A 6,372-nucleotide genomic window follows, 5' to 3' on the forward strand; every position below is an offset into this window, starting at 1 on the left:
ATTACCTAGATATGTTTCTGTAACTTTTTATTTACTGGGGCAAAAAAGGCTGCAATGTCCCTTCCACAGTTCATGATGACTACTAGAAGAAGAAAAACAATGTAATGTGTAAAATGACGGGGGGAAAAGACTGAAGGATGTAGGGCAGGGAGCATCCTGCCAATGATGAACTTAGCAGGCCGGACCACACTACGTAGGGCCTTGCGGCCCCTGTCTGTGCAGCTCCCATACCACACTGATGCAACCAGTCAGCTCTCTATAGTGCATCTGTAAAAGTTAGCGAGGATGAGTCCATGCCAAACTTCTTAAGTCTCCTCAGGAAGAAGATGCGTTTTTTCCGTATGGTTATTTAAGGATAATCATCCTCTATTAATGAGATTTCACACAGTAATTCTTTAAACAATATTCTCTGTCCACCATACTTCATTTTTATAATATATCGGATATTCTGGGAGTGCAGGGTTCTCGTCGGGTAATAAAGTAGAGTTTGTAGGGTGTTTAATATTTGCCAAACTGCAAAAACGATTCCCCCATGGTTCAATGGAAGAGGGGAAACTGAATAGTGTATTAACATTAACCAAAGGATGTCAATACCTACAGTAGGACAATAAATTGTAGTTATTTGACTATGGGTTATATCTGAGCAAGAATGGTCAAAGTAAGGTGAAATTAAATATACATTTAATAACATTGCAAATTAATTAAATCAATTACAAGGTAAACATGATACAAAGCAACGGTTTTAAATCTTACCTACGCTACCATGATCGGAAACCCAGAGAGTTGGAGGTGAGGAACGAGAAGGACAAGCCAGAGCGGAGGAGATGAAGAATCCACAGAACATTGCTTCACAATTCCCTTTATACACAAGAACAACCAATCACACCACAACTTGACCATTACTTATCAACACATGACTACTAATGTGACAGTAAGTAACAACGTAACACAGTGAGGTGTGAGTCCCATCAAGCAGAGAGTCTGTCTACAGATTTTAGAATGAGAGATGGGGACAGGGTGACACCCAGCCTTACAAGCTCTATAAATTATGATGGTGTCCAACCTTCAATGTGCTTTGTAGGTGAGATGAAGGATTTTTAATTAGATTCTGTATTTACAGGGAGGCAGTTGAGAGAAGCTATTAATGGAAGAAATATGATCTCTCTTCCTAGTTAGATTTACATGTTTAGCAAAATATTAGCCTAATTGTTTATACAGGTCTATCTTATTATAAGGCCTAGGCTATAAATCAGTTATTCTACTTAGTCCATAGATGTAAAGTGAAGAAAACTTAAGGCCAACTCTAAATGATCTGGCAGGCTAGTTAGTAGGCCTATCTAGTAATAGATAGAAAAGGCTGCTATTTTCATATGGGCTTCTCCCGCCATCCACTCTTGGAACTGGAGTCCCAATCTAGTAATAGCACCACAATAGACATTCTCAACCAGTATATTATCCACTGCCTGTCTTGTCCTTCTGAAGTTGTTAAATTGAATAGGCTGAACATCAACATGGAACATCATGTATAGCCTAGACATTCCAAACGAATTACCTTTTAATTTTACGTATGCCTAGGCTACTTGGACCGTGTCCTGGCAATAAATATAGAACATTATGTTACATGTTTTGCCAGGATAACTGGGCTAGACCATTGAATGTTCATGATGTTCCTGTGTGTTTACTCCTTTGACTGGGTACAACAACTAGCCTGGCTGCCAGCCCAACTTATCCCGCCCACAAAAAAATGTGTTCGGGAAGTTGGGTCTGGAGGGTCTCGTGTTGGGGACAACTACAGAAAACCCAGAATCGGGACGGACCAATGAAATTGCCAGGGCGGGCTGATGATGGACAGATGATAAACAGTAACGTAATCAAAAACGTCACGAAAGAGCCCTTGGGTTGAATTCATTTTCAAAAAACAACATATTACGTTGCTCTGATTGGTTGTAGGTCTATCCAATTGAGCAAAGAGGCATTTGTTTTCCAGGCTCATTTGAAACACGCCCCGTAGTCAAAGTCCAAAGGAGAATTCTCAGACTCATATTCTGACTAGAATTATGAGTATGACAACGTCAGGCTAGTTGAAACACGCTCTGTACTCAAAGCCCAACGGAGAGTTTTCAGACTCATATTCTGACTAGAATTATGAGTATGACAACGTCAGGCTATACAACAACGCGATCAGTCAACCAACTATAAAATGTTTTTAAAGGGGCAATTGACTGCAAAACCGATTTAACCTTGTCATAGTTGAAAAAAGGCAGTTCGGTGGGTAAAATGAACATACCGTGAATATCAAAGTCCATTGACACCTCTTTCCTATTCAAATCTCAAAAAGAAAAAATGTGGCTGTAGAACGCTAGCTTTTCAACAAAGCTACCGGTCCTACGTAGGACCGGTGATCGCCCTCTTATTGGCTCTGGTCTGTATCTTTGTCACGCCCCAGAATTTACATCCAGACCAGCCCGAGGTAGCGTCTATCTCCGATACTAGTTTAGCTGCGCGCTGCTCTGTGTAAGCTACTTATAAGGAATTACAAAGAAGAACGTTTTGAATTATAACAAGGATATTGAAAATGGACCACGGTCGTAAATGCTGTGTTCCAGGCTGTAGCCTACAGGGAAGGCTAACACTCACAGTCTTCCCAAGGAGCCAAACATTCAACAGGTATGGCTGCTGTTGTCTTATGAGAAGATCCTGGCGAAGTTCGACACTCAATCATTCATTTGCTCTGAACATTTCACCCAAGACAGTTTTGACAACCTTGGACAATTGTAAGCAGGATTTGCTAGGAAGCTGAACCTGGAAAGAGGTGCTGTTCCGACCGTATGGTCATTGCAACCGCCTATAAGGACAGTATGATGTTGTGCTAACAGTTATTAGCAATGCTAACGTTTCCTGTATAATATAACATACCAGGTAGAATGCTAAATAAATTTCTACACACATCAAATGACTCTAGCTAGATTAGCTGCAGTCGGTATTAGAAGGGAAGCTTCCGAAAAATAGCCAGAAAACGAACAGCAGTCTGGCTTATTGCTAACGCCTGTCTAGATAATCTATTTGAAAGAACTGGAGAAAGGCAGGTGCTTGATACAGGATACGGTAGCATTGCTAGTAACTGTTACTAGTAACACCTAAACTGTAGGCATGTAAACAAGTTTAGCTTGCTAACGCAAGAGCATAGGTAGAATGTGTGATAATTTAGCCTAGTTTATTGGCAATGGGGCTAACGTTGATTCATGTTCCTGACTGTGTTTCATTCAAATAAATAACCTGTGTAATGTAAATCTACAATTCAAGATGCATGTTTGTCCAGATCTTGGTCATGTTATTTTTCAGCAAGTTATTTAGAGCTAGCTATCTAACTGAAGCCGAGTAGAATCAGGATATGGTTTGGTTGCTAAGCTGTAGCCTAACGTTCTACCCACCCAAGTCAATCCAGTTTGCTTCAACAACAGATGTGGAAACAAGTAATGTTATTATTTCAAATGATATATAGTCAATCTGTTGAAAACAGTGTTGTGTAGACACAATAGATTTATTTGCACGTTTTTATTTCAAGTCTCCAACTTCAGTGTTTCAGCGAGTGCTGCTGTTGGCCGTGTTGCGTTTTTGCTCCCCAGCTTCACTCGTTGAAAACCAACCAATCAGCTCGCAGCTCATCTAAATATTAATGAGCATACCATAAAAGGAGAAAAGCTAGTGTTTTTTCCCCGGGAACATTTCAGAGGATCTGTCTGTGGGCATAGAACAGCACCCGGGCCATTTTCAACCCAACCAATGTTACATAGCCTATTTGGAGACCTTAAGGAACAGTGTGAAATACCCCCCAAAAACAGTAAATTGCCCCTTTAATGTCGGGCTACGACTTAAGTCATCTTCTGACGCCTGTGCTTCGTGTTAAAAGCTCCAAAATGATGAACTGGCAAAAATTGTATAACTATGAATTGACTCTAAAATGTACATAAAAGTATGGCGACGACGTTATCCACAAGTACGTAATCCATAAATAGGTCTGATGACGTCGAAACTTAACCAGAAGTAGATGTCAAACGACAGTCTCCTTAGGCAGGTTGTCCATGTCCCTTTCCGCTCGCCATACCATAGACGTCGGCTTAAGATCGAAGCGTCGTGTTCTATTCATAATGTCGGATAAGCATCGGCAAATGGTCGACAAATGGTCGGATTTCTTCTCATCTCTGTGCTCTATTTCAAACGTCGCAGATACGTCGGCTCATCACTGACTGTTTCAGGAAGAACGTTCCATTATGCTCATTCCGTGTTGTATTGTTTGGCCTATCTAGAGCCAGAGACTCGCGAGTCAGAGGCGTTCACTCTTTAAACCGTCATTTATCTTCTCAAAGAAGGAGCAGTCGTTGTTAGGTAAGTAAATGAAAGTAGAAAAATATCAAAACGTTTTGCGATAAGTAGCCTATGCCTACAACAATGTGTAAAGTTACTGTAATAAGCTAGGTTTGAGTGAACGTTATGCTACAGAGCTAGCGCAAGGGATCCCAACCGGCTAGGCTAGTTCGACACTGGTCAGACATTTTACAAAAATGTAGCTACTAACTAGAGCAAAATAAACATACATATACATGTTATGTTAAAGTGTTGTATTGTAATAAGTAACCTAGGCCTACATACACATAGGCTAATACATTCTGGTTTAACAGTGAAATGTCGGATTTTTTTTCTTCTAATTTCGGCAGTTAGCTACTGTACAGTACTAGTAACCATGGCAGTCAAGACAGTCAGAGGGCGGCGGATGGAAGACGCAGAACTGTGGGCAAAGCTGTATATTTATGTTTCTCTGTTCCGTTGATCCCTCTTTTCTGTGTTGGAGTTCTTTTAAGAGCTTGATGACATCAACATCCAGGCTGATAATAAAAGATTGTTTTGAATTGTGTCTCTTCATTACCCACACACAGTAAATCCAGGTTGAATCAAGTAGCGACCTACTGCTATAATAGCCCATTGTATGTTCATTAGCCAAGTGACATTTCAGATAGATAGTGACACATTTGCTGTCTGAGAGATCGTAACTAAATAAATAAATGTAGAGTTAAGAGGAAATATCTGTATAACGGCCGGTTGGTACAGTTTTGATTCATCGTCCAGACATCGTCTGGAGATCGGTTTTGATCAATTGCCGAAGTCTCGGCGACGTCTTGCCAATGTGCAAACGATGTCCATACGACGTCGGGCCGACGTATATTGTGTACCTATGTGTGCTATCTGGGTTAACGAATCTGGGAAACCCGGCCATTGTGAGTGAATGTATATGGGTAAGATGGGGTAATAAGCCCAAACACAGAAAGTCCCACAGCTGTCCCCCCAAATGTTTGATTGACTATTTCGCCCTTGGTATGGACTGGCTATTGCATTCAAATGTATGCATTGACTCGGCACTACAATTGTATACGCTGCTACAGCCGTGTTGCTTTTTTCCGGAATATGTGCTCAGAACAGTGGCGGCTGGTGCATTTATTTCCAGGGGGGGCTATACTGTGCTCTGGGGGGGCATGCCCCAACTCAACACCAGAAATCAGTATTTTGGTGCATTCCTAAATGTATTTGCTAATTTGTAAATTGAAGTGTTGAAATTGCACATACTGTGTGTAGCTGCCATCAGAGGCAACTCTCATATTTAGATATATTTTACTAGAGAATAATCCATTTTTCAATGAATGAGGAATGTATTTTCTGTTGGTGTATGTCGGTTCATTTCTTGTTATTGATAGAACCATGGACAAAAGGGAAACCTATTTTTCTTTCCGCTTTAATATTGTTAATTGTTGCTGTCAGGATGGGTTTGCCGGTGCAATACATCAAATAGAGACACACGAGGTGCTGTGCTGGGGCCCGTTCGTCGTAAGGGTTGAAGCTAAGTTAATCATTTGTCCCTTTAGCCCGTTAACATTAGCGAGCTAACTTAGAACCGCAAATATCGGTTCGTCGACGGCTGATCCGCATCCAAATCATGTGGTTAATTTCAATCAGGCTAAACTTATCAGGGCAAGTGCACGAGCACGTCCTACTTCAAAAGGCAGGAAAGGTCGATCACCAAAACCGTGATTTTCTAACGGTATAATGGCGGAAAAGACCAAAGAGAGAGCGGTGATATTCTCGCCATCTGAGCAAACTATTATAATGAGTCTCTACGAAGACAATAAGCATATTATCTTTGCTAAGTCAAACACCGCTGCCAGAGCACACAGGAATCTTGGCAAAAAAGTTGCCGATAAACTAAATGTGTATTTTGGTAAAATGTATAGGCTCATCTTTAGTGCCTTATTACCCCAATCAATCAGATAACATTTCTTTAAACGTGCCTGCTGGCAGTAGGTTTAATGGAAATTAATCACC

The 6,372-nt window shown here is 40.9% G+C and overlaps 1 long non-coding RNA gene across 1 annotated transcript; it reads left to right on the forward strand.

Moving 5' to 3' along the window:
- The first annotated feature begins 4,245 nt into the window (after positions 1-4,245).
- Positions 4,246-4,907, forward strand: LOC146220763 (uncharacterized). The gene is made up of 2 exons (XR_014750902.1): positions 4,246-4,386; positions 4,716-4,907. It is a non-coding gene; the product is annotated as an uncharacterized LOC146220763 (long non-coding RNA).
- The last annotated feature ends 1,465 nt before the right edge of the window (positions 4,908-6,372 follow it).

This window comes from Hypomesus nipponensis, chromosome 27, assembly GCF_054491055.1.
Source record: "Hypomesus nipponensis isolate SF chromosome 27, ASM5449105v1, whole genome shotgun sequence".
NCBI lineage: Eukaryota > Metazoa > Chordata > Actinopteri > Osmeriformes > Osmeridae > Hypomesus > Hypomesus nipponensis.